The sequence below is a fragment of the Camelus dromedarius genome, chromosome 26, assembly GCF_036321535.1.
Source record: "Camelus dromedarius isolate mCamDro1 chromosome 26, mCamDro1.pat, whole genome shotgun sequence".
NCBI classification, from domain to species: Eukaryota; Metazoa; Chordata; class Mammalia; order Artiodactyla; family Camelidae; genus Camelus; species Camelus dromedarius.
The window spans coordinates 20,955,246-20,981,042 of record NC_087461.1 but is presented as its reverse complement, the minus strand read 5'-3'; the positions used below and the strand labels follow the sequence as shown (position 1 = coordinate 20,981,042).

Below are 25,797 nucleotides of genomic sequence, written 5' to 3'. Positions count from 1 at the left end.
CTCACAGTTGCCTCCCGTTAACAGAGGCGCGAGTTAGCAATTCACACCTTGTCTTTATTAACTGCTCTAATAGTAAACTGACAAGCTTTATAAAAATATGAGTGTGATTACATGGTTCTAATAGGGATTATGTGAAAATAAACACATTTGGTGCCAATAAAATTATGAAAAAAAAAAAAACAGTTCAGAGAAGCATCATAAAGATATCTCCACTGCTGGCCTCTCGGAACAGCTACACGGACACACAAAAATGAAGGAACGACAGCTAACGTGTTTAAGGACTTACACGTCACCCACCACACACTGCTTCCACCCCCTCGTAAGACACACTATTTTATCACCGCCGTTTTGCAGATGCACTGAAAGGTTAAGTAACTTGCCCACGGTCACACAGCCAGAAAGCTGAGTTGAACTCAGGCCATTTGAATCCCGACTCACTCTAGAACTCAAGACGCACGGCCTGCCTTTCTGTGGGAAAATATCTGTGCCCCTCAACGGAGAAGCAGACATGCCACCGATGAAAAACAAAGACAGGTCATCGTGGTTGCCGTGCTGCTAAGTCAGGTCCACTGCACACCAAACCATCACAGAATCTGTTCACCTCTCGTTTCTCCATCGCCTTCTGGACCAGCACGTGCTGCTTTTTCCTAAACTCGGCTCTGACGTCTGCTCTCAGGGTCTTCCGACCTGGGCCTTGCCGGCTGCTCTGCAGGGAGGATGGTCCACTGCTATGTGGGCTGCTCTGCAGGGAGGATGGTCCACTGCTACGTGGGCTGCTCTGCAGGGAGGATGGTCCACTGCTACGTGGGCTGCTCTGCAGGGAGGATGGTCCACTGCTACGTGGGCTGCTCTGCAGTGAGGATGGTCCACTGCTACGTGGGCTGCTCTGCAGGGAGGATGGTCCACTGCTACGTGGGCTGCTCTGCAGGGAGGATGGTCCACTGCTACGTGGGCTGCTCTGCAGGGAGGATGGTCCACTGCTACGTGGGCTGCTCTGCAGTGAGGATGGTCCACTGCTACGTGGGCTGCTCTGCAGGGAGGATGGTCCACTGCTACGTGGGCTGCTCTGCAGGGAGGATGGTCCACTGCTACGTGGGCTGCTCTGCAGTGAGGATGGTCCACTGCTATGTGGACACACCGCGAGCTTCTCCGCACCTGCCCTTCCCTAACGCTGACGCCGAAACACCGTGACCCTCGCCTCTTCTCTCTGAAATCACAGTCCACCCCCGAATGCTCACGCCTGCTTCCAGTAAGAACCATGAAATCAAGCACTTAAAAAAATCACCATATATTCTTTCCCACCATGAAAATATAAAAGCACAGGACACATGCTTTTCAGAGCCCAACACCCTGCCCAGCATTTGTTAAGCACAACTTTGAAAGGCATTTGCCATTCAGACCTGTTGTTAGAAAAACAGCCGCTTCCCCCGTGTAACGAGGTGACTTTTCTGCACTCCAACCTGCTCACTCTCCAGCCCCGCCTCCATTACAGTGTTCAGAAGAAAAGCAAGCTCGGCTTCTTATCAAACCCTACAAACCCCTAAAAAATAGAGGCTGAGCTGTACCCAACACAAAGCCTTTATGAGAATGTCTCTTCCAGGGCCACCTGTTAACATTTTCACATTGCATTTTTCCTGATCACACAGAACCAGGGTTGGGGGGCTCCTGGGGGCATGACATCACTACAAAACCTGCGCAAGAGGGCAGAACGCAGAGGGGAGCAGATAAAGGACGGAGAACTCTGAAGCCATTCTCAGTCTTAAAAACAGCCGTGACGTTACGTGACCAGCCGCTTTCCCGAGGGCCTTGGGGATACAATGTGGACGGTGCCCACCAGGGGGAGCCCGTGGGCCCACCTCTGAGGTACCTGGAGGCTGGGAAACTTGGCTTTAAAAACCAAAACTTCAACTTAACAGAAACTTTAAATTCCACAAAGACAAGCCACCAGGAAGGGAGTGAACAAATATTAAGAGAAGCAGAAGGAGCAGTGAAATAAAGCAGAAAAGAGAACAGAAATCCCCTCTGCTCCTCAGAACTGAATTCAAAAACCAAAAGGACATTTTCAGTGTCGTCTTCAGCATGAGCTCAAAACAAACATTCGAGAAGGATGACTTGAAAACAGCCCTTTCACATAGTAGTCAAAAGTCAAAAGAAACTGTTACGACATACAAATTTGAGACAGAAGGGGGGAAAAAGAGCATTTTCTTTAAAATTCCCTTCCTTTGTCAAATTTAGTTTCTACAATCACCTTCACGTGTCACCAAAAAAAAAAGTAATGTTAACAGAGTGGTGGTAAACCCGTTCTTCCACGGTAACATTAGCTCTCTCAGCCTCCCTCCACTATTTTGTGTTTTATTTTTAACCTTCAAATTTAAAAAAAAAAAATCTGGAACACATCTCATTCCAGTATTTTCCAGATAACTGACCTTGATCCCAGGACCTGGGATCTGATTATACTGTCAGTAAAGACTGAAATGTGGCTACTAGAGATGTAATCATAGAGGCTCAAGTTTTCATACTACTGACGCACGTTAATTAAAACTTGGCACAGCTGAAGGAGTGGGGGACGCACGAAAAGGAAGGTGGCGTGCATTTCATACCGAGTGCAGGGTGACCATCGCCTCTTCTGGATAAAGACGTTCAGAGGAAGGTTCCAGAGCTGTGCCCACAGTCACTTTAATCACCGTTCAACACAAAAGGACCAATCATCAAAATCCAGAGGGGTTTGCTTGCTGTTACGCTGTTAGAGGGCTCACCAGGTACTTCCAAATGCTTCCCAGTGACAGTGATTACGCATCTGGTGATGGTGACCTACTTGTGGCTGCCGAGCCTCCTGAGATGGTCTCTTCCACTAACTACGCACACGCTGGGAACTGGGAGTGAGTCTGCATTGTGAGCGATAACTCAAGACGCGGGAGGAGTCAGAAGCAGACAGGGGCACCTCCCCGCTGTCCCGACTGTGATCTGGATTCCGGCCTCGCTAGTGCTCTGGGGTCGGGGAACAGATGCCACATAAAAACTGCAAAAGCGCACAGCGGAGGCGTGCGAGACGCTCGATGTCAACACGCGGGGAGGAAACAGCCTCGCGTTAAACACTTAACAACTGTGCCTGCGGGAGCAGCACGTGCCACACTCTGGAAGGACTTATGCTTTGATGCAAACTCTGACCCTAAACCTGTGCAACAGCGACCAGGTCTTTTGGATCCTTGGCAGAAGCACAAATAAGAAAAGCCAGAACGAGGAACACGCACACTCCCACACACTGTTTACGCTTCCTTAAACTGGGATGAGAAAAAAGGATTTTAGGCATTCATTTGATAAAAAAATTATTTTCAAAAAAAAAGTCCACTTGAAGTGCATGAAAATCAGCTGACACTTGTTTATTCTAAACAGATAAGCAGTGTTCCCAACAGCTGTAAATTTTACTAATTACTTCATGGGGCCAACTCCTGCCTTCTTTCAGCTTCATTTTAACATTTTTGGAGCTTAATAAAGAAATCATTCCATTTTTTAAAAGATTGTTTGGCATTTATACCCTTTGGTAAATATGTGCAAATATGCACTAGTACTAATTCATAATCAGATTATTAGATTACAGTATTACTTACAGTAAACTCGCCAAAATTATTTTATTATCTAATTTGCTTGATCTTGAATATTACTTGATACATGCTGAAAGTACAGTCAGGGTCCAGTAAGGAAAACAGGCATCACCACAGAGAACACGGGGAACCAGGGAACCAGGCGGGCGTGGAGCTGGGGACACGGGATGGGAGGTGGGGTGGGGGTGGAGCAGAGCCTTGGAGGAGGGTCCCGGCAGCAGGTACCCAGCCCCGGGAGCAGAGGGCGCTGCGTGCAGGGGCTGGGACGCAGGCACTGGGCACTGGGCAGAAGGCCCTCCTGCACCAGCAGGGCCTGGGCGGGGGTCTGGTCCCTAGGAGCAGAGGAAGCACTCGGCAGGGCTAGTGCTGGAACCTGGGCCAGGAGCTTGGCTGTGGACACCTCCTGGGAGCCTGGTGAAGCTGCTTCTGGGGCCACCAAAAAAACAGCTGAGAACTAGACTCAGCCGCCGCGGAAGGGCACGCTGGGCAGTGCTGGCAGGAGCACAAGCCACCAAGAGCAAGCAGGTGCCACTTCCCCGGCCTGCCCTCCCGGGGTCCCCCAGCACCCAGACAGGGAGCAGCGTGTGGGGCGAAAGGCGCGCTGGGCAGGCAGACGCAGCTTGTCCTGGATGCATCCCCACGCCTCGGTTCCCTCATCTGTGAAATGGAGAAGGTACCAGAACCCACTCGCGGAGGGGACTGTCACGTTTGGTAAAACGCAAGGAGTCCTTATGGCCGTCCCTGGCGCAGGTAAGTGCTGAATTTACATAGGATATTATTTTCAAAGTATTTGTTATCTAACGTGTACTACTTTATGGCGAGACTCTACCCACAAAATCCACTCTAATGGAAAGATTTCATGCAAAACAAGAGCACACATGAGCACTGGCTTGGTCTGAAAAGGAGATGGATGTGAGGGAGCTGGGACCGGGAGACCCTGCGCCCGGGGCAGGCTCGTCGCCAACAAGAAGCCACACATCACCCCGGCCTGTGCTTCCTCCCCCGAGGAGGGAACCCGCTAAAAATTATTTCTGAAGTTCCTTCCAGTGCTTAAAAGTCATATCATTATAAAAAACTCTTTTTTGTTCAATTCCAAATTTGAAACTAATTTCTGAGGGTCCTTGTTTTAATTAAGGCTTATCACAGGACAGAAGTCCAGCTGAACCACACACGGTATCTACATAAATGCCTGCACTGTTTACTTTTCTCTAAAGATAGATGATTTTAAGTTGAGAATAAAGGTTTTGAACACAAAGTACATTTTAGGCACGGGGAGCTGTCAGATGTCACGACCGTGCTCAGGGCCACACAGGCACCGTGGTTATGGGGTCCCCCCACCCAGGCACTGCAGCTGAGAGGCACAGCCCAGCTGGGCAGAACGACTGCCTGTGAGGATCAGGTCTGTCGTCCCCTCACTGCCCCGAACGCACAGCAGTGAACATATGGACAGACGTCTGCGAGGCCCGCCTGAGACCCGCCTGAGACCCGCCTGAGACAGCAGTCCGGTGCAGCCACCACAGCACACGGCGGGTGTCACCCACACAACCTGCGCTCAGCTGCGTCCAGGCTGAAGAACTGTCAACACGACACGGAGGCTCCGCGTCCCGCTGCGGAGTTCTAAGCCGCTCTTGTGCTGCCTGATGCTGCGTCCCAGTCCGCCCCTCACAGTCCATGCTGGCCCGAAGGGCAGCCCCTGCTGACCTCAGGAAAGAGGAATGTAAACAAGTGTGACTTTTAGCAGACACACCACTGTGTATAAACTAGATAAACAGCAAGGCCCCGCTGTTCAGCCCTGGGAGCTGCAGTCAATACCTTGCAGTAACCTACAAAGGAGAAGAACGCGTATCCGTGTATAACTGAGTCATGACGCTGTGCCCCAGAAACACGACACTGTTCATCGACGACACTCGAACTAAAAGATAAAATTAAAACATACTGTATATAAAGCAGATGGCCAGCAAGGTCCCACTGTACTGCACAGGGAACTACACTCACTATGTTGTAATAACCTAAAATGGAAAAGAATGTGAAATACGTGTGCACGACTGAATCGCCACGCTGTACACCAGAAACTAACAGGACGCTGCGAATCAACTCCACTTCAAAATAAACAAACAAGGGCAACTTCCAGAAGCTGAACCCACAGCAGGCATCCTTTCACGTATCAAACTACCTACCGGAGCCACTTTCTACGTGAGGCAGAAGGGCTCCGATGACAGCCACCTGGACTGGTGGAAACAGTGCGGGGATTTTGCAGAACAGAACTTTTCCTCCTTATACAGAACGCAGCCCTTCAGGACCTACCGGGAACCTCAAGTCAGAAACTACTTTTGAATTGAAGCTAAAATTACTCCACCTGAGAAACGAGGGGCAGAAAAGACGCACGTCACGCCCCCGACACGCCGATGGGGCTCACGCTTCCGTAACTAACAAAGCGACAGCGCGTTAGGAAGCACAGCCCACCACAAACACCCTGAAGCCCGCGAGCAGGTCGGGGACCGGCGACCACCACAAGGCACCAGAGGGAGCTTCTGCACTGAGCAGGCCTGATGACGGTCCTGCCGCTTTTCCCGAACTGCTCGCGTCTGCGGGAGGAGGGGACCGCCAGGTCGGCCGCGTCCGAGCGGAGACTCGGGGGCAAACCTCTGTTCTGTGGAGCTTCGGACAGAAAGTCACAGCTGTTACGCCTCATCTTCGCACAGAATCAAGAAGAACGAAAAAACTGGAACCATCTACTTACTCATCTGCAGCCCGAACTGGGCCTGGGTTACGGTCCACAGGCCCCTACTGCGTTCACAGCAGGAGGGAGGGACCACACAGCGAGAGCCGTCACGCCACAGCGGAGCAGAGTCAGGGACGGGGGCCTTTGCTGCGGTGCAAGGAGACACCCGGACAGGAGCCCCTGAGCTTCAGCTCAGCCCCTCCCACGGGGACAGGGGCATCTGGGGCTATCGGAGCTGCACGAAGGTTCCCCAAGGCACCCCTGCTCCAAAGATCCCACAGCCCGGGGGTGGGGGGGCGTCAGATGCAGCCCCTGGGACCAGCAGGCAGGGCACGGCGTCCCCACGTGTCCACACTCACTGACATCTCAGAGCGGTCGAGAGCGCTGCTGGCCCTTCTGCCCCACGGTCAGCTTCCTCGCTCCCCAGACCTCCAGGTACCGACCATGGGCAAAAGCTGATGTGACAAACGGCACCCGGAGCACAGGGGTCGGGGTCTGGGGTGTGACCCCGCACCCGCCCCTGCGCATGAAGGGTGCGAGGCATGGCACACGTTTAAAGACACTGTGTCATTCCATTCATCTCAAAAACTTTCCCCTTTTTCCCCAGAAAGAGTGCTTCTAATATATTCATGTCAAGTCTGTACCAAGAGCAAATGCAATCAAAACCTTTGTCTTAGTCAAATTACCAGCCACAGCATCCGTCATTCCAGACAAGGCTACGAAGAGGGTCACCCCAAGCAGGTCTTTCCTTGCAAGATGCTAAATACCTTCTCTCCTCATTCCAGGGCCTCAGGCACACTCTGTCCTCCTCTCTGTAATGGTTTATGCCAAATCTGCAGACGGTTCAGAACTGCTTCGTCAATTATGTAAGTGTTTGTGCCTGTTTTCAGGTGGACGACGGCCCAAAAGGAGGAATAAGCACCTTCCTGGAACAGCATCCTACCGAACGGGGACAACGTGAGCGAAAGCACAGCTGCAAGTAACAAGGAAAGCCTGCCTGGAGACGTCTCCTGTGTCAGTACAATCTGTGCACGTTGTTTACAGTAAAGATTTCTAGCACGTGTTCCTCAGTACAGGTACGGCCACTCAAACAAGCTAGACGGTGGTCATACTGCAAGAGGGATTCTCACGAACCACCTAGTTTATGTCTAAGTAAAAGCCGATCCTCCAAAAAAGCCCAGCTCAAGCACAGAAGGTGCATCGCTGAAAACCCTCGCATGTGTATTCATGCAGTGAATGCTGACCACGCAGCCACTCAAGTAGCAAGAAGCCGCAGCTCTGTTACTCGCAGTTCCCAGCACAACACAACGTGTCTAAGAGCCATGCTCGGGAGCCAGTCCAGCGTCGGCGCCAGACTCTAGGTGGCGCTGCAGGACGACTGACCATTGGACTCTCAGCCTGTCCGCTGGCCCCGAGCCGTCTGCGCACGGAGGCCTCCTCATCTGTTCTTCCGCCCCTGGGTGTGCTGCCTGCCTTCCCTTCATCCTCGAGGCAGGACGCGGGGCAGGCAGACTCGCAAACGTAGCAGGGGACTGAGGGTTCCGGAAACTAAAGACTGGAGTTCTGAAGCAGACCTTCCTTGGACCTAATCTGAAATCACACTCTTATGTGCATCCAGACTCCCCGCCCTCAACAACATAAACGTCTGCTCCCAAGCTCTCAGAAACTCCCCCCACTGGGTTACAAACAGCCAGCCCAGGACTCTCGACATACAGGCTGAGAAATTGCTTTGGAAACCCAAGAACAAAACACGGCCACCATCGAGGGCCAACCAGCCGGCGGAAGCAACCTTTCTGTCAACGTGATGCCAACAGGTCAGTAGCTAGAATTTAATGCCTCAAGAATGGGCTGTGCCCTGGGTGTCAGCCCAGTTTCCCAGAACACAACGGTCAACACCGAGAGCAAGGGCAGTGGGGAGGCCAGCGGCGGGTCACCAGCACTCACGGCGGCTGCGCCACCAGCAGCCTGACACTGTGGGGATGCGGTGCTGTCACCTCAGTCATCACGGAGCTGCGACGACGTGACCCGAGGACATCGGACAGCCTTGGGCTCTGAAAATACACGATGACTTAAGATGATTTTGTGTCTGGCGTATTTGAGAAACACTAGCAGTAGATGATTGCAAGCACGACAGCGCTGACACGCGGTGACATGGGACAGACCGGGGCTCCCGTTTCCGGGCCAGTCCTGCTGGACGCACCCAGTGTGCACAGAGAAACAGTAAGAGAACGTCATGAGCAGCTATACGGCAATAAACCGGACAACCCAGGAGCGTTCAGGCTGCATCTCACAGGCGTCAGACAGCCGCCTGGGCTCCGTCTCCAGACCTCCTTTCTTACAGTCTCGGCTCCCCTGAAAGGGTAAGACACATGATAAAGCCAGGCCACTGCTTCTTGTGCTGAAGAAATAGTTGTGAATCAGGGAACTCAGATGTAAAAACAGATATCCAAATTGTACAAAAATGCCAGTTTCAGCAAGGAAAAATTAAGTGATTCACGTAGGTCAAACCTCTAAAGAAGACGGATTTAAAACCAGCTTCCTCCAGCGATGCACCTACCTCCTCCACAAGGTTCAAACAATGTCTTAAAACATAAAAACTTGCTTGGTGCTTGATGCTTAGAATACCGTGCTAAAAAACTAATGAAATTGTTTACTACACGCATCTTAGTAATATGTAGTTCAAACTCCATATGAAAAGTAAACTCAAGAAAAAATTTAAAACTAAGGGCTGACGTCACCGTACAATGCTGCAAGACACACTGAAACGCGGGCTAGGAGAAACGGAAAAGGAACATGCTTGCCAAAACACAACCGTGTGTGTTTCCAAGTCAGAGACAACTGGTTCTTCAGGAGCGAACGTCCACTGTTCCAGCCATCACAGGAAAGCCGGCGCAGCCCTCCTGGGGGACGCGGGCGCAGCTCTCCTGGGGAACGCGGGCACAGGCCATGGGTTTCAGAAACAACACGTTCCGTGGCTTAAAAGCTACAAGCTGAAAATGGATACGTCACTGAAAGCAGAAGCCTGGGTTTACTCACGTGCGTCTGATTCGCAGGGTCCACCTCTGCGCCTCCGCCAGAGCTGTTCCTGACGCACGGATCGTCCTTTCTCACCCACCCTTATGATCAAGCACAAAACTGAAGGCGTTTAGAGCACAAATTAACACAAACTACAGCACACTTAGTTCACAGCCCAAAAAGGTAAACCAGGAATGTGCCACCAGCTGAGCACCAAGGCACTCCGGCCACGCAGCTATGTGGCCCCACGCGGCAACAGTCACCCTCTGTAACCCAGTAGAGCCAGTTCCCCACGGGGAACAGGTGCAACCAACACACCACGGTGTGAACCGCACCCCCTACGCGCACAGCCGCTTCCAGAAGGACGCGCACCAACCCTCCGGCTCGCGCCCTGCACCTGTCCTCCCTCCTGACTCCGCAGCTGGCGCCTGTAGCTGGGGTCACTCTGGTGCGGGGAGACCGTGACTCCAGTACAGATGCAGAACAGGGATAAAGGCAGAGACCCCGGCCGTGCTTCCTTCTCAAGAACTGTTCAGCAGCCTTTCTGTCACCTCGAGGACGGCGAATGTCATCAGCACTCCCGCCACACACTCCACCTGCATGCACCCCACCCCCCTTTGATGGTAACCATTGAAGGCTCTGGATTCACCTGTTCCGGCGGGAGGGTGTAGCCAAGCAGTGGGGCGCGAGCTCAGCAGGCACGAGGTCCTGGGCTCCATCCCCAGCACCGCCTCCAAATACAACCCAACCTAATTACCTCCCGCTCACAAAACAAACAGAAAGCAAAACGTGGATGGACCTATTCTTAAGAGTCAAAACCATCTCAGCCCACTTTAACCTGGTTGCCATGTCAGACCAAACCATCTTACAACTCAGTGTCGGAGGAGACTGAGGAGTGCAGTTAACGCCTAATTCCCAACAAAAATGTCCCCAGAAATAACTAAGGAAAGCTTGTTTCAATCCAAGTCAGAAACCCCTCCATCTGCAGACGGTGTGTTTTTGGAAGAAACCTGTATTTGCCCTAGAATAACTTGAGGGGAGCAAATACTGAGGGTTTGTACTTTTTAAACTGATCCTTAGAGGACTACGCTCTGCACACGCTCACCTGGTGACACAGGGAGAAGCTAGGCTCAAATTTAAAAAATACAGAAGCTACTCTTGAAAATATGAAGTGTTTTTAAGTTTAGAAGCATCTCATTAACTGAGGTTGTGAAAAAAGCAAGAACGTACAACTCTGGCAACACAAGAGTAAGAGGAAACACAATGTGATGACACTTTGTGAAACAGACGCAGCAAAGCAACGTCACAGAACCTGCCAGGAACACGCTCCTCCCATCTCGGTGACGTTGGCGGCAACACTGTCTCTTCTGTTGCGATTAGGATACCATTCTGGTAACGAAGGGAAAATACACTTTCCCAAGTCGTCCACATGTACACATCCTACCTGCGAAGTCGTTCTCTCTCTCAAAAAGAAAAAAAAGTGGTTACACTTTATGAAACAGGAGAAGTGTTACAGGTCCCTAACTCGTCACAAGTTCTTCGGGAGCTTCCTAACAAGCACTTCACAAGAACATGTGTTTCAGCGGCTCACGACAAACAGTGCTGTGCTTGGAACCACCCTGGATGTGGCCGCAGGCTCTCGCTGATGAGAACTGGCCCCGTCCACGGAGCAGAGAACGCCTTGTGTGAAAACACACGTGGGCACGCACGGGGCTCCAGGGGTGAAAACCCACGTGTGTGCACAGGGCTGGGCTTCGCTGCACGGTGGTCCTTCCACATGCAGCTCAGTCAGAACATGGAAAAGCCTACGACAGATGCCTTAGCATCCCACCTGCGCACACACACGTGCACACCCACGCGTACACACCCACACACGCACGCACACCAGATACTACAAATTCCTAGTGTTTGAATACAAAGCCCACCCGATTCCCTTTACTTTGTACCCGAGGACCATTAGCAAGAGTTCAAAACCAGGCCCCTCGGGCCCCGCAGGACCGAGCAGCTTGGCTTTGAGCTGTGCCTGCTCCACTTAAAAAGGAAGGCCGCTGAGCAGGCACACGGAGTCTGTGCAAATTACAGTTCTTAAGGCTTGTCTTTGTTGAATTAGAAGACCGCCCACCTTTCTGAGTTAGCGTCTCTGTCCTTTCACCGTCAGGATGTGCCTGCCACTCTGCTGACTTCCACGGCTAGACTGTGACTTCCCATCTGATCAAGACACAGGCGTCGCACAGACACAGGGACACGTGGGTGACACAGCGGCAGTGCTGGGGTAAATGGCTGACACGCACGCGCTGGGCCCTGCACACACCCTGACGCACGAATTCCATCCATCTACTTCCAAGACTGCTGTTTTGCTGAGGCAGACTCTTCAACCGCACACTTTAACTGAATGCTCTCCCCCGTGAGCCCAGCAAACTGTGTAGCACGTGACATTTCTGCTTCTCTTGGTTTTTTCCCACTTAATACACGATCTTAATTCTCCTGACAACTCTCAGGGGTGACATTACACTCCTATTCCAACCATCACCCCCACCCCACAAAAGCAAACAAAACCTTGATTTTGAAACGTATTTCCTATGGGAACATTTCCTCAAGCAGTGATGTATAAAAACGAAACTATGAGGCTGCTTACATGTGACACACTGGCTCCCAGCAGAGAGACGAGGCTCTGAGGAGGGATGTGTCTTCCTTGAAGGAAAAAAAAAAGTGCCTTTCTTTGTCAAGAGTGTCACACACAAAATGGCCCAGGACCTGGAGGCAGGAGCCTAACTGAGCTCTTCAGCTACACAGCCAACGTGCCCCACACCCTCCAGAGACCACGTCTACCCCTTAATGCGGAAAGTGATCTCACTGCACCCGACGGCTCGGAGCTTAGCCACCGAAGGGCAAGTTAGGGGAGCGGTGCACCTTCACTGTTACCCCCACCGCTGGACCCACAAGCCATTCCAGGCAGTTTAGGGCAGGAAGTTAGAAATGCTCAGCAGAATTTAATTAAACAATTGGATTCTGGCAGAGAACTCAAGGGACACACCCTACTTTGATAAACAAAGCCATGGAATCTGGAATGACAATACAGGTGCTCACATTTAAATTCTCAACCTCAACGCCAACACAGGGGCCCCCACCCTCAGCTTCAAGTAGGGTTTTAAACCCCACGCTTCTTCCAGGGGGAAGAGAAAAGATTCCGCCTACTGAATCAGCATCCTTAATTTCCTCGTTCATTTTGGCATTATTTTCTGTGTTTTCTAGAAGGTTTAATTTCTTAAAAACATGTTTTACTCTGTGCCCTTGACTCAGATTACACTGATCTGCACATAAACACCGTCACACTGGAAAAATTCAAGACTGCCGAGAATTCTTAACCAACAAACATCTATTATGGCTGCGATTTCTGCCGGAGGAAACAGATTAGTGATTTGATTTTTTCTGATATGTCAACGTTCTCCACGATAATAAGGAAAAGAAGGGGGAGAAGGTGAAGTCAAAATCACTCAAGCTTTAGCAGACACGTGAGGACCACAGCGGAGCAGTGATGACAGCGTCCAATTCTACAAACCACTGAGAGACGTTCCCCCACACACATCACTCATCAACTACCAGGAAAACACCATGTATCTGAGCTGGAGCTGAGTTACATGGAGAAAGTAGTTCTGAAGCACGTATCTGTGATGCAGAAAACACAACCGTTCCCCTATCAGTGGCTCAGAGACCACGGCTACTTCTCAGTGGAGCCCAAACAGCCATTCCACCAAAAGACCACTGGGGGCGCACACAACCCATGGCACTTGTCCAAAGATCAATGATAAAGGGGGAAAAAATCACATTTTATTTGGGATGTTAGTTTCCTTGTTACCAATTATTGTTGCTTGGTAACTGAAAACTAGCTCCAAAAATATTAACACTAAGAAAAGGAATCTTTTCATTTCTAACAGACAATGCTATTAAAAGACACGCTATTTGAACAGCCTCAAGTTACACACTCAACACATAGTAAAACAAAACAACAAGAAAGTACACAGCCAGAGCGGCTTCCTGTCACCTATATTTCCATGCACTGGGCTCCAAGTATTTTTTAGAAAAAAAAGTTTGAATCCCACACAGTCCTATGGAACAGCATTCCTACGAAATGAGAGAAACTCTAATTTGCTTTTATTCTACCATTTTGTTTAAGCACAGAAGTCAATGAAGTCTCTTCGGTGAGATGCTCGAGTAACACGAGGGCCCTCATTACAACAACGTCTTCCGAGAACTCAGGAGTTCACCACAGGAGCCGGAATCTCCTGATAACATCACAACTGTGTGTCGTGACAGTGAGTAATTTAAATCCACGTAACAAAGGAACACATGTACACACAAGTAAAGAATAAACATCCACAAAGCAAATGACAGCGCAGAAAAATCTATATGCTTTGGAAACTTCAAAAGAATGTTCAAATTAATCGAGAAACTTTTCCAAAAATGTCAACTACTTTCAGCATCAAAGGAACCCTGAAGGTGAGAACCCTGCACCAACCTGCCTTCTGCTGGTTCCTGAGTGGCTCTTTTCAGGTTCGATGACCTTGAAAATCTCGGCGCCTTCACTGAATCCTTCCGAGAAGTTCCAGAAAAGAGTAACACCTCTTCGCACGTTTCCCGGTCCATCTGTCTTGCCATCACAACCCAGGAGAAAGGCAACGTCCACGGGGACTCGGGCTCCAAAACGGACGACATTCTCAAGTGATCCCCGGGTCAAGAGCCCCCCAGACGAGGCTGCACAGCCCGTGTCTGGCTCAGTCTTCTAGAAAAGGGCAAGAGACTGGGAACGGGCGGCAAGTGGGGGGCAGAGCCCCTTGCACATAGGTACCCGTCCCTAGACACAAGCATGCCGGGCAGCACAGGGAGGCCAGAGGCCAGCCCCTCAGCACCAAGGGAAAACGCCCTTCACCGGCACAGCAGCCGGGGGGCTGTCGGGGTGAGCAGGGTGCTCACACGCCGCGGAGTCGGCGGGCTGAGAGTCAACACGTCAGGTTCAAAGACGCCTAACTCGCCCCTTGTCAGAACAGACAGCCGGCTTCCGGGCAGGATCAGACGCAGCCCCTCCTGCAAAGCGGAGCCCGTTTACTTATTAGCAGGATGGTTTGCTAAGCTCTGTGAACATTCTCTCCTTCCAGTGAGTAAGACGTAGATGGATCGAAGCTCAAATGCTTTCACTCAGGAAAGTGAAGGACAAGACACTCACAAGAAAAATGAAAGGAGTCCGCACCACTGGTCCTCTGCCCGGGAAAGGAGAAGGTGCTGTGTGGCCCTTCCCTTGTCTCAGGTCTAACCACGTGCGGCTGAGCATGAGGAGGGACCAGGAGACATCAGAGAACTAGGTTTCCAGTGAGTACTGAGCACTGAGAACACTCACAGCACGATTAACACCCACGGCATTTCCAGTACGAGACCCACCAGACCCACCGCTTTAGGACACACCCCGCCTAACCCAAGACTGACAGGTAGTCTGGTCAAGGTAGTATTTTTAAATTTAGCTCACAGTCCCGTTTATTTTTTTAACAAGTGGCATATCATTGTTATTTTTTTCAAAACGCACACATAAATCATTAAAGAAACCACGTAACTGCGGAAACTACATAACCCAACGCTAGCCGACATCAGAGTGTCTGGCTGATCAGTAATGCACACAGGGGCCTCAAAGGGGACAGCGCTGGACGAGGCAGGGCTCAGCTTCATCGGCTGCAGGGGGACCGTCTTGACTTAGACGGCTTTTCCGGGAGGCGGGCGGTCAGACCTGCCAGGGAGGACACGCACGTCTGGTCTGGGAGGGGGCACCCTCCTCACCCACCCAGCCTGGGCACCCCACCTGCAGACGGCACGCTGCTTGCTTGGGACTACTTTAAATTACACTAAGAAAAAAAGGGATGAGAGAAATAACCAAATTTTAGAACATGGAACAAGACTGTCTCAGATGAAACGACTCTGCTGGCACTGTCATCTTCCTGGTTCACGGAGGATCCTTAAGCCAAGCTTTCCCTGCTCTCTGCAGTACCTCCAGCTCCAGCTAGAAATCCAATAAACACGTCCAAGCTAAAGAAAATGACACTGACACAGAACAGGAACCGCCACTAGGGGGTCTCAAGTTCCCAGAACAGAAACCTCTGCTCATACCACACGTGACTGCAAACAAAGGCCGCCTGAGGACAGTCACCATTTGCCCCCATAAAAATGAAGGGCTGCCTGGCATTCTGCAGGGGAGCAGCAGCGCACCGGGCACCCCCACGGGGTCCGGTCCCCCCATGCAGGTGAGTATCCCATGTCACACTGGTGCCCTCGCTGCTCTACATGAGCGAACGCTCTCCGGGCAGTCGGGGGCCTGCCAACCACACTCGGATTCCTCAGGCCTCCCGGGTGACTGTCCGTGCAGATCCTGAAATAATATGATGGCCGCCTCGCGTCAGGGAGGGGTCCCCCTGAGTTGGCTCATTACAGCCTTTTATACCTGGCTGTTTTCCTCGGAATCTAACCTCATGTCACTCTCATTCAAATGCTCTGATTCAGGAGAACTTAAGGAGTTCCTCTGGCAGGTTTTACACTAATTTCCTAACTAAAATGTACTCGCATTTTCCATCACAGTCAAGGAAAGTATTAAGGCGAGTGTGTGCACCATTGGAGGAAGCGATAAAGAGGACTATTAGGTCAGAATGACTGCAAATTGCGGCCATGTGGAAACACTACTTGTCACATGCTTTTAAACACTATTATTCTTTACCATAGTGATTTCCACATTCCTACGTCCGACTCTAAGTTTTCCCTTGAGCTTCAGAATTACAGGTCCACGGACCTACTCGACACCTGCTCGGATGTCTCAAAGGCATTGCAAAACCAGTCCAATGTCTCCACAGGAAGGGGACCTGACTCCCGGCCCCCATCCTTACTCCACTCCTCAAGTCTTCAACTCAAACGAGGAGGCGGCTCCATTTCACCCCAGCTCCTCCAGCGCAGACACTGCAAGTCACTCTCAGTGCCTTCTCTGCCCTCATTCCTCGCGGCCTGAGACCCTGGACGCTCCAGCTCCGAAACAGGTCTCCACCCCAGTCACATCCCCCACATTGGCTGCAGGCTCGCCCGCCGTCATCTCGTCACTGGACAGCAGCCTTTCCCCACCTCGCCCATCTACGAAGCATTCTTCCCCACGCAGTCTTCTAAAGATACGTCTCATCATGTCACGTCTCAGTCTGACAGGGAAATGGCTTTTTACCACATTTAGCAGCAAATCTCAAGTAGCTTTAATGCAGTCTTCAATATCCCCTTCCTCCACAGCCCCCCCACCTCCCCTCTCCCAGCAGCCTCGCAGCCCAGCCACACCCGCCCTCTGTGGGTCCACGAACACCTCAGCCTCAGCCTTTTTTCCACGTCAGTTGCTGCGCGAGCTGCTCCCTCTGCCTCCAGCTGTTTCCAGGTCTGGCTCCTTGTCGTGCCCTGAAATCCAGCCCCGTCTCCTCCGGAGAGCTGTCCTTCCCACCCAGACGGAAGTACCACCCCACGCCGATGCTCCACCGCATCCCAGACTCGCTGCCTTCACATCTGCTTCCCATGCTGCAAGGAGAGCTCTGAGAGATGAGGACCCCCCACACACACATACCCGGGGCACCTCCAGCTGCTTCTCCAGGGTGTCGCTGACTGGGATGGGAGGAAGGAAGGAAGGAAGGAAGGAGTGCATCCGTAAGGCCTGCCTAGCCCCTGCTTAGACAGACGCTGTAATTTCAGCCTGCATGAACGTGGGGCACCAGTAAACATGCTTGTGATGCAATTACACTTCACACTAAGCTCCTGGCATTTTAACGAACACTCACACAAGAAGATTACGTACAAGTAATCTAACAAAGTGAAACTCAGTAGGCAAAACCGACACGTCTTATTGGCCAAACTAACTTCTTCCTCCTCCAACCCCCGCCAACAGGCAGGGTCGGTGACCTGGGGCCCGGCAGGCGCCTGGAGAAATGAGAAGGTGTGCGGGGCAGACGGCACATCCATCCTCCCTCTTTTCAAAATGGGGACCCTCCCATCCACCCGTCTCACTGGGCGGGTACAGAGGTGCAGTGCGTGAGGCTCCAGTCTCACTGGCTGACTTAACACAGGAGGATCAGAGGGGTGCAGACTCCTCCTCTTTTCCACTCTTTTACTATAAAATCCAGGAGAATGAAAACCTGCCACTTCCTATGTGGCTTCTACCCTTTATGAGTAATGCTGTGAATGAATAAACAGAACGTCCTTCTCCACCATTTATAATTACTTCTCCAAAATTATTCAGAAGACACTATCTACCCTCCTCTACCTTCCTCCTTCTCCCTTTTGTCATGATGTCGCTTCTACAAGTGAACAAGTGTATTTCATACACTTCACTCAAGATATGAGAGAAGGGAAAACGTGGGGTAAACATTTTAAAAGATGAAAACTATGATGAAACAAACAGCCTTGCACAGCATTCATTCTGGGGCACCTGCTCTGAGACATGCTCTTTTTTCTGGAGAATTGTCATTGTTGACCAAAAAATACTCTTAAACTGTAAACAAGGCCTCCCCTTCCCAGCAGCTTTGAGACACACAACATTGTGTAAGTTTAAGGTGTACAAAGTATTGACCTGATGCACTAATTATATTGCAAAATGATTACCACCTTTGTATTAGCTAACACTGCACACATCACATAATTACCATGTTTCTTGTGAGCAACTTTCAAACTTGTAACACAGTATCACTAACTATAATCTCCAGGCTGTCCATCCCACCCCCAAAACTTAATCATCTTAAATCTGCACCCTTTAACCAACACCACCCTTTTCCCCCACCGCTCAGCCCTGGTCACCAGCACTATCGTCTGTTTCTGTGGGCTTGGTGTCTCCAGTCTCCACATGTAAGTGAGATCGCATAGTACATCTCTGTCTGACTTACCGCACTTCGCATGATGTCCACCAAGCCAGGTGTCCATCCACGTTGTCACAGATGACAGGGTTTCCTTCCTCCTTGTGGCTGAATGTTCCTGTGTCTGTGTGCGTCCTTTATCCGTTCACCGTGGATGGACGCCTGGCTTGTGTCCGAATCTCGGCTGTTGTGGGCAGCACTGCAGTGAACGTGGGGCTGCAGACGCCTGTTCAAGACAGTGACCATTTTCTTTGGATAAACACCCAGAAGTGGGATTGCTGGAACCGATGGTAGCTCTAGCTTTGATTTTTCAAGAAACTTACATACTCTTCCCCACAGAGGCTGCACCAACTTAAATCCCCAGCCACAGTCACAAGGCTCCCTCCCACCACATCCTCGCCGACACTCGTCTGGCTTCCAACAACAGCCGAGCTGACGGGTGTGAAGTGATACTGTGGGTGTGGTTTGTGTTTTCCTGAAGGTCAGCGATGCTGAGCACACTGCTTCTGTGTGGCCATTCTGTACATCTTCTCTGGAAAAGTGTCTGTTCAGTTCCTCAGCCCATTACTTGATCTGATTGTCTGGCTGTTTCAGTCTCTGAGTTCTTCATACACTCTGGACATCACCCCTTGTCAGGTATGTGGTTCCGAACATTTCCTCCCACTCCGTAGCCGCCTTCTCCTTTGCTGAGCAGAACCACCTGATTCGATGTGGTCCCGTTTGTTTATCTTTGCTTTTTGTTGCCTTTGCTTTTAACGCCAAGAGCTTAGTTTCGCGTTGGTTTGGCTTATTGTTTAATGATATGGTTCTTGTTGGCTCCCAAACACTAAAACTCAAAACTGGGGCCTTTGCTTCCTTTCTGGTTCAGAAAACATACACAGTCCAACGGTGCACCAGGAGCCTCAGCTTCGCAAGATGCAGAGAATAACCTGCTTCTTCCATCAGCTATGCCTGAGCACCTGCTATGCACCAAGCTGTCTTCAAATTGGCAGCAATGTAAAAACAACCAAACGAAAATGAATTATCTACAGAAATTTATTTTATAAAACAAATACCTAAGATAGCCTGGATTATTTGTTTTTAAATCAGCAGAAAATGGTATTCAGAGAATGGTTAGCCGAATTTAAGGATGAGGACAGTGATGACCGTTTCTGGGGCCTCAACACAATTTCTCAGGTTTCAACTTAACATGCCCTTGTCAGGTGGGCACAGTCATTATGCTCCATTTAGAGATGGGAAAACTGAGGTGAGAGAGAGAAGCCAGAGCTCAGAAGAGCAAGGAGTCCTGCAGCCACGACTCAGACTCAGGCAGCCTGGCCCCTCAGCTCCCCCGCAGAGGCCCCTCGCTGAGGAAGCAACAGGGAAGCAGCGTGCAGCCCCAGCCCACAGCCAACGTGGCAGATGCCCCCCCAGGCTCCCCGGGCGGCCCTGGGGAGCCAAGTCCTCCCTGCTCCCCCAGAGAGGCTGCCCCACCATCCAAGTTCTGCTGCTTCCGAGCAGCCGTGCAGAGCCAGCCCCCTTTTCTGTTCCCTCCAACACCCCTCCCCACCCCCACCTCTGCGACACTCTCGGCCCTGCTCCCCGCCCCCCACACTGATACGCTTGGGCAAACCAGTGCCCGTAAGATGCTGAAGTGCTGGGAGATAACCCCTTCGGATTCGTTAGCTATTTAGGGCTCTGCTTGGCATTTAATGTTTTCTTCGTTAGAACGTAACTGAAATAAATCCATTTAGGAGGAAATTCATCAAGCCATCCAGTTAAATGAAGTCCACACAAACTACTCCAAGTTACCAAACTCTCTGACTTATTCCCTCCCTGTGCCGGTCCACACTGACGACAAAGGGGATGCTTCTGCTCTAACCTGCACTTAGGGCTGCCCGGGGCTCGCCTCACGCTGGAATTAGGCAGAAGGAGAACTATGGAGAAATCAAAACCCCAGACAGCAACAAAACCCCCAGCCACTCACGTGCGCCTGCCTGAGATAACTGCTTCAGACTATCCCTTAAACCATATACAATGTAATTATTTCCACTAAAATTAGACATTTTGAATGTCGTTTTAACCTGATTTTTTTAAACAAATTCACACATTTATCTGCACTCCAGTTCCAAATATCCAACTGCCTAGCTGACACTTCCAAGGCACCCAAACTGACCGGAGTCAGGACTAAATCCTCATCTCCCATCGGGTCCCAAGTCACCCAGTCCCCCAACCCCCAGCACCCCCGTCTGGGGGATGGCCCCACAGTCAGACTTACCCACAGTCAGACCACCCAGACCCACTCCCCACCTCCCACGGAGTCCGTGCACTGGCCTCCGGGGGCCCCTTCATGCTTCACACTCGGCTGGGGATGCTTCCCAAATGTCATTCTGATCACCGAGCACCCCTGTCCTCAGCTGGCTGTCCTGGGCAAGGGACTTGGTCACCTTCACTGGACCATCCCCCGTGCAGAACCATTATCTGTCAGTCTTTCTGACTCTCACAATAGACCGTCAGCCCCAAGAAGGCAGGGACCAAGTCTACTCCGGCTCAGCATACTAAATACAGGGCCTGGCACACCACAGGTGCTCAGCAAGTTGCCTAAGTTAACTAAAAGTTCTGAAAAGACCTAAAGTCTTGCTGTCTTTCAAAGGAAGTTATTGCACGTGCTGCAGTACAAATTATTATTACTATCCGGGCGCCCTGGCTTGAAAACCTTCTCTCTGCTCAATAAGGGGACAGGCACTTAGCTCCAGTTAACACTGCAGCTTTAACTCACCTATTCCCGTTAATCTCAACCTCAAATATTCATCAAAAGACAGTGGGTGGTGTCTTTATACACAAATACCTTATTCCTTTGGATTAAGGCAAGAGAAGTATTTCTCACAAGCATTCCACTGTCACGTTTCTCTGTAAACAGACAGGCTACGTGGTGGGGAATAATTTCAGAAAGTGGTGTTTCTTTAAGAGGCACATTTCCCCAAGACGGAAAGGCGAGGACGGCCGCTTTAAAAGCTCGGTTCCCACGGCTGCACCCATTCACCTCAAGAGAAGGCAAGGAACAGAGATTCCATGACTAACCTGCCTGAGGAGTAAAACTCACACCAACAGGCTGGTCGCCGTGAAAACCCCAGCAACGTCGTGATCCATCTTACCTCACGCAACCACTTTTAATTTGGAAAAAGCACCCAGTGCTGCACCCTACCGCACACACTTCTGGAACCCCCAGCCTGCAATCCATACCTTTTTTTGCATGTAAAACACTGAATTCAAATTAATTTTACATGTTTACATATTTTGTAACAACTAAAAGAATCCACTTGAAATAAGGACACAGTCATCTCAGTTATTACTACTTTCCACTAACACATAACTTGCTTGAATTTGTCAGGAGCAAAACACAACTGTCACCTACTTGGTATCAGAGGTCTCCCCCCATCCATGCACGTGTGTTTTCACATTTGTCAATTTTCAGGAAGGCACGACGTGTAATGTCAACAAACTGGTATCCCTGACGACATGCAAAATGGGCCCCAGTGCATTAATTTTCCTGCAGTTCTTTCCTGTTTTTTTTTCCACAACATACCCAATTTGATTTTAAGATTTTATGTATTCAGGATTAAGGGGAATTTGGCATCTTTGAAAATTCTATTCACATTTAAGGGCATAAGTAAGAACGCTCTTAAAAAAAAAATAGAATAGCGACAGATTCTGTCTCTGAACCAATTCCTCAGCAAGAAATTAATTCCTCCCCCGAAAAAGGAGGAGGGCATGAAAAAGAAGTTATTCAGGAACTCCCCCCACCTCTACCCTCAGAATATGGACTTTTTTGTTTGTTTTTAGTGGAGGTACTGGGGACTGAACCCAGGACCTCACGCATGCTAAGCACACACACTACCACGGGCCTGTATCCTCCCCTCCGGGATGTGGACTTTCTACAAACAATTCAAATGATGCTACAATTTACTGTTTTTGTTTCGATAACAAAGGAATTCAAATCTCAAAACTTTCTCTTATCAGGCACATACATGATCATGTATTAAATAAGGAGAAACAGAGAGCCTCAAAAGAAATTAAAATTAGATTTCTGTCACTTATAAGCTTACTGTAATTTAAGCAGCAATCCATTTCTTAACAGAGCAGGGTCTATTCACGCTTTAAGAACCCCTTTCATTATCACCAGATAAGCTCACCTGAACGGCCCTTACTCCAGATACAAAGAATATGTGAGGACGGCCGCTCCTGGGACTGCCCCCGGCGCCAGCACCCCGGGGCTTCTCCCCCGTCATCCGTCATCCGGAGCCAGGGCGCAGAAGCCCCGACACAGCACACTCGGGCCTGGTTTCTACCAACAGGGAAGCACCGCCCTGCCGGACGCGGGTTACTGTTTAGGACTTGATGCCAAATCAAGCACGGTAACGCTTCACACGTTACACACAGGTAATGAGAAACACCTGAGACAGGATCAAACTGTGAATCTTTAAAATTAACGCACGTCTCTTACCTCAAAGTCCCGCCATGCGTGCATTTCAAAAGCAAAATTCGTAACAACACATTTGCAAACACTAACAGGAAACATCTGACGGGCAGTGGTGTCATTAACGCAGAAGGGGCACAAAGCAACGGCGGTCGCGAGGGCGACGGGGAAGGCAAGCGGGAAGGCTGGGCTCTGACCGACATGTGCCAGGGGCCACCTGCCCAAACCCCAGCACATTTTACAAGTTTCTTTTTCTCAACTTTCTCCTACGTGAGGACCCGGGCCAGACGGTCCCCAGAGAATCCTGGGTTCTGCCCAGCAAGCAGCAGCTGCCAATCTCCGCACAGCCCCTCCGCGCCTGGCCCCACTCTAAACACACAGTGTGTCCCTGGGTGGTGCCCACTGCCCTCCTCCGGCCCCTCCCCTGCAGGGCGGGACAGACAAGAAGGAGTCTCACAAGGCCAGCGCCAGAACAGAACGCACATGACACTGCTCTTGGTCAAAACAAAATTACACCCAAGTGTGACAAAGGAAGTGCCTGACACCACATTTAAGTCACCTGCAGCACCAGAGGCAGAAGGGAAGGCAGTGGTGAGAGCAGGAAGGGACCCTTCCTGCTGACCGTCCCCCAACTCTACGTGCCGCTCAGGTGCACGTGAGACCCCCGGTCACCGCCTCACCGTCAGTCCCAGTGCCGGCCCGCGGGGAGAGGTGAAGCCCCGTGTTTGCTGTCTTCTCTAAGTCGGCCGTGGTGCCCAGAGGGGCCCCAGGAAGGCTAGGAGTTCCCGGGAGCTGAGGGTGCTCCCTGACGGCAAATGACAGATCAGGAAGAACTAGCCAGGGAGAAACTGAGACCAGACCCAGCCCAGCGCTCGGGGGTCTCACAGTACAGCCGCAGTGACCGGGGCTGGATGCACCGTGGGAACACCGCAGGGCTCCGTGACTTGGTGAGTGTCAGCTGAGGAAACAGACCCACCCACTGGGAGAGTGAGCAGGTGGAGGCTGACTATGCTGTTTCAGTCAGTGGCCAGTGGACCCTCTGGCTTTTTTTTTTTTTAACTGAATTTAATTTACATGATATAAAACTGCCTAAAATCCTATTTCACTTACTAATCTTTAAAGCCTTCCTGGAAAAGATTTTAAAGATTATTAAGGTTACAAGATGTTTTACCTTGTACAGGACACACAGCAAAAGATTCCAGAAAGTGTGGATGACCATCATCAAAAGTCACTTGAGGATATAAAATCTAAAACGCTTCTTAGTAAGTTTTCTACAGTTTTAATGGCAGCTGTTTGAGGTCGCACAGTCTGCCTTATCCTAGGCTTTTACGTGATCTAATGGTCCCCCTGGTGGAAAAGGGTGTGCTATTCTCAGTTGCTGAGTAACAAGTCACCCCCAAATCCAAACAAGGACAGCGACCACCGCGACCCGACTGAGGCTCGCAGAACCAGCAGCCACAGAGTGCATGTGATGCCCCCTAGGGCAGCCATACCTGCGCTGTCGGGAAGCCTCCGCCCAGCCTTAAAGGCCCTGCTGACGCCCATCGCTGAGCACCCGCATCTCCACACGAGCAGCGTCCGGAGTAGGGCGCGGACGGGGGCGCGGGGGGGGGGAGCGTTCCCTGTGCCATATAAACCTGCCACCCCGCCGCGTGCTGCCGGACACAGGGGTCCGCTCAGCTCAGAGCTCCCAGGCCGGGGACACCCCACTCCCACGGCGACCGAGGCCCAGGACCACACCGCAGGTGAGGGGGCACGGCACAGAGGCACCTCAGAGCCCATTTACATCCGCTCCACTTACTCAGACGGAAGACAGAGCAAAGCAGGGTCGCGCCGGGGGAGGGGAGCCCCTAAGTCTGTGCTCAGAAGGGAAACCGGAGGGGAGACAGCTGAGTGCAGGGGACGCTCCCGGGGTCTCTCAGCTTCCGCCACAAAACCTGAGAACCCAAAACAGGGCCAGCGAGGGCACGTCAGGCCATGAACGAGACTCGGGGCAGCCATGTCGGCACAGCCGCCGTCAAGACACGTGGAAGCAGATTTACAATCAGCTCCAAAGAACAGGCCGTTGTGTTTAAGAGGAAGAGTGTGTGTGTCTGAAGTAAGAAAGCGTCAGGACACCCGAGGCCGAGGCAGCGGGGCCGCGGGTGACCCCTCCTTCTCTGTCAAGGAGGCCCTGCTATTTTTGTAGAAGCGAAAAACAACCAAAAAAGAGAAAAGGGGGAGGCAGGGGGAACAGCAGCACAACGTTCACCCGCCTCTTCCGGCGCCAGGGCCGGGGAGGACACCCGGGGAAGGACATTCAGGGAAGGACACCCGGCTCAGCGCTTCAGAAACCTCCCAGGCTGCCCAGGCTTTGGAGCCGAACCGCACGGAACTACCATTCAAGGCTCTGGATGGTACTCTCCCCGGGGACCGCAGGACAAGGACGCGGGGCCCCGGGACAAAGAGCAGAGGGGACAGAGGGCACGAGAGTCCCACGTCTGACCTGCGTGCTCCCGGCCACGGCAGCGGGATGGAAATCAAACATCCACGAACTTCACAATACTTGCGACCTGAGAGCCTTCCTTTTCCACAGGATTTCCAGAAAACACGAGACACCCGCCAGTTCTGAGGCTGGCCCTGCGCTGACCGTCAGGAGGGCTGGCGTGAACAGAGCCCAGCAGCACAGGCCCCCGGCCCAGGGGTCCAGGAGCCCCCGGGGGGACAAACGGTGCCTGCCAGCTGATCTACCTTCCTCAACCCCATGGTGGAAGCCCACCCTGGGCTACACCTGGCTGCGATGAACAGATGAGGACATGCCGCCAGCCCCACACCCCCGCTGCGTCATTTCACTTCAAGTCTAACTCGAGGGCCGCAGCTCCTCACCAGCCAGGGCTCCTAACCCGCTGACCTCTCCCCGCAGAGCCCGGGACCCAGACCCCCACCTGCTCTGGGTCACTCCCCCACCTCCCCATCCAAGAGGACAGACCGAAGGTTGCTGCGGGCCAGTGAAGATGGAGCTGCAGTGTGTCAGCACCTGAGAGGAGCCCCGGAGGGAAGGGAGCTTCCTGAGAGCCCTGCCCACGGGAGGACACTGGGGTACAGCCGGGCAGCACCCCC

The 25,797-nt window shown here is 51.5% G+C and overlaps 1 protein-coding gene across 16 annotated transcripts in view; it reads right to left on the bottom strand.

Moving 5' to 3' along the window:
- The window catches only part of LOC105099564 (partitioning defective 3 homolog), a 535,951-nt gene that overhangs the window by 430,532 nt on the left and 79,622 nt on the right, over positions 1 to 25,797 (bottom strand). The gene's annotated exons all lie outside the window — the stretch shown is intronic.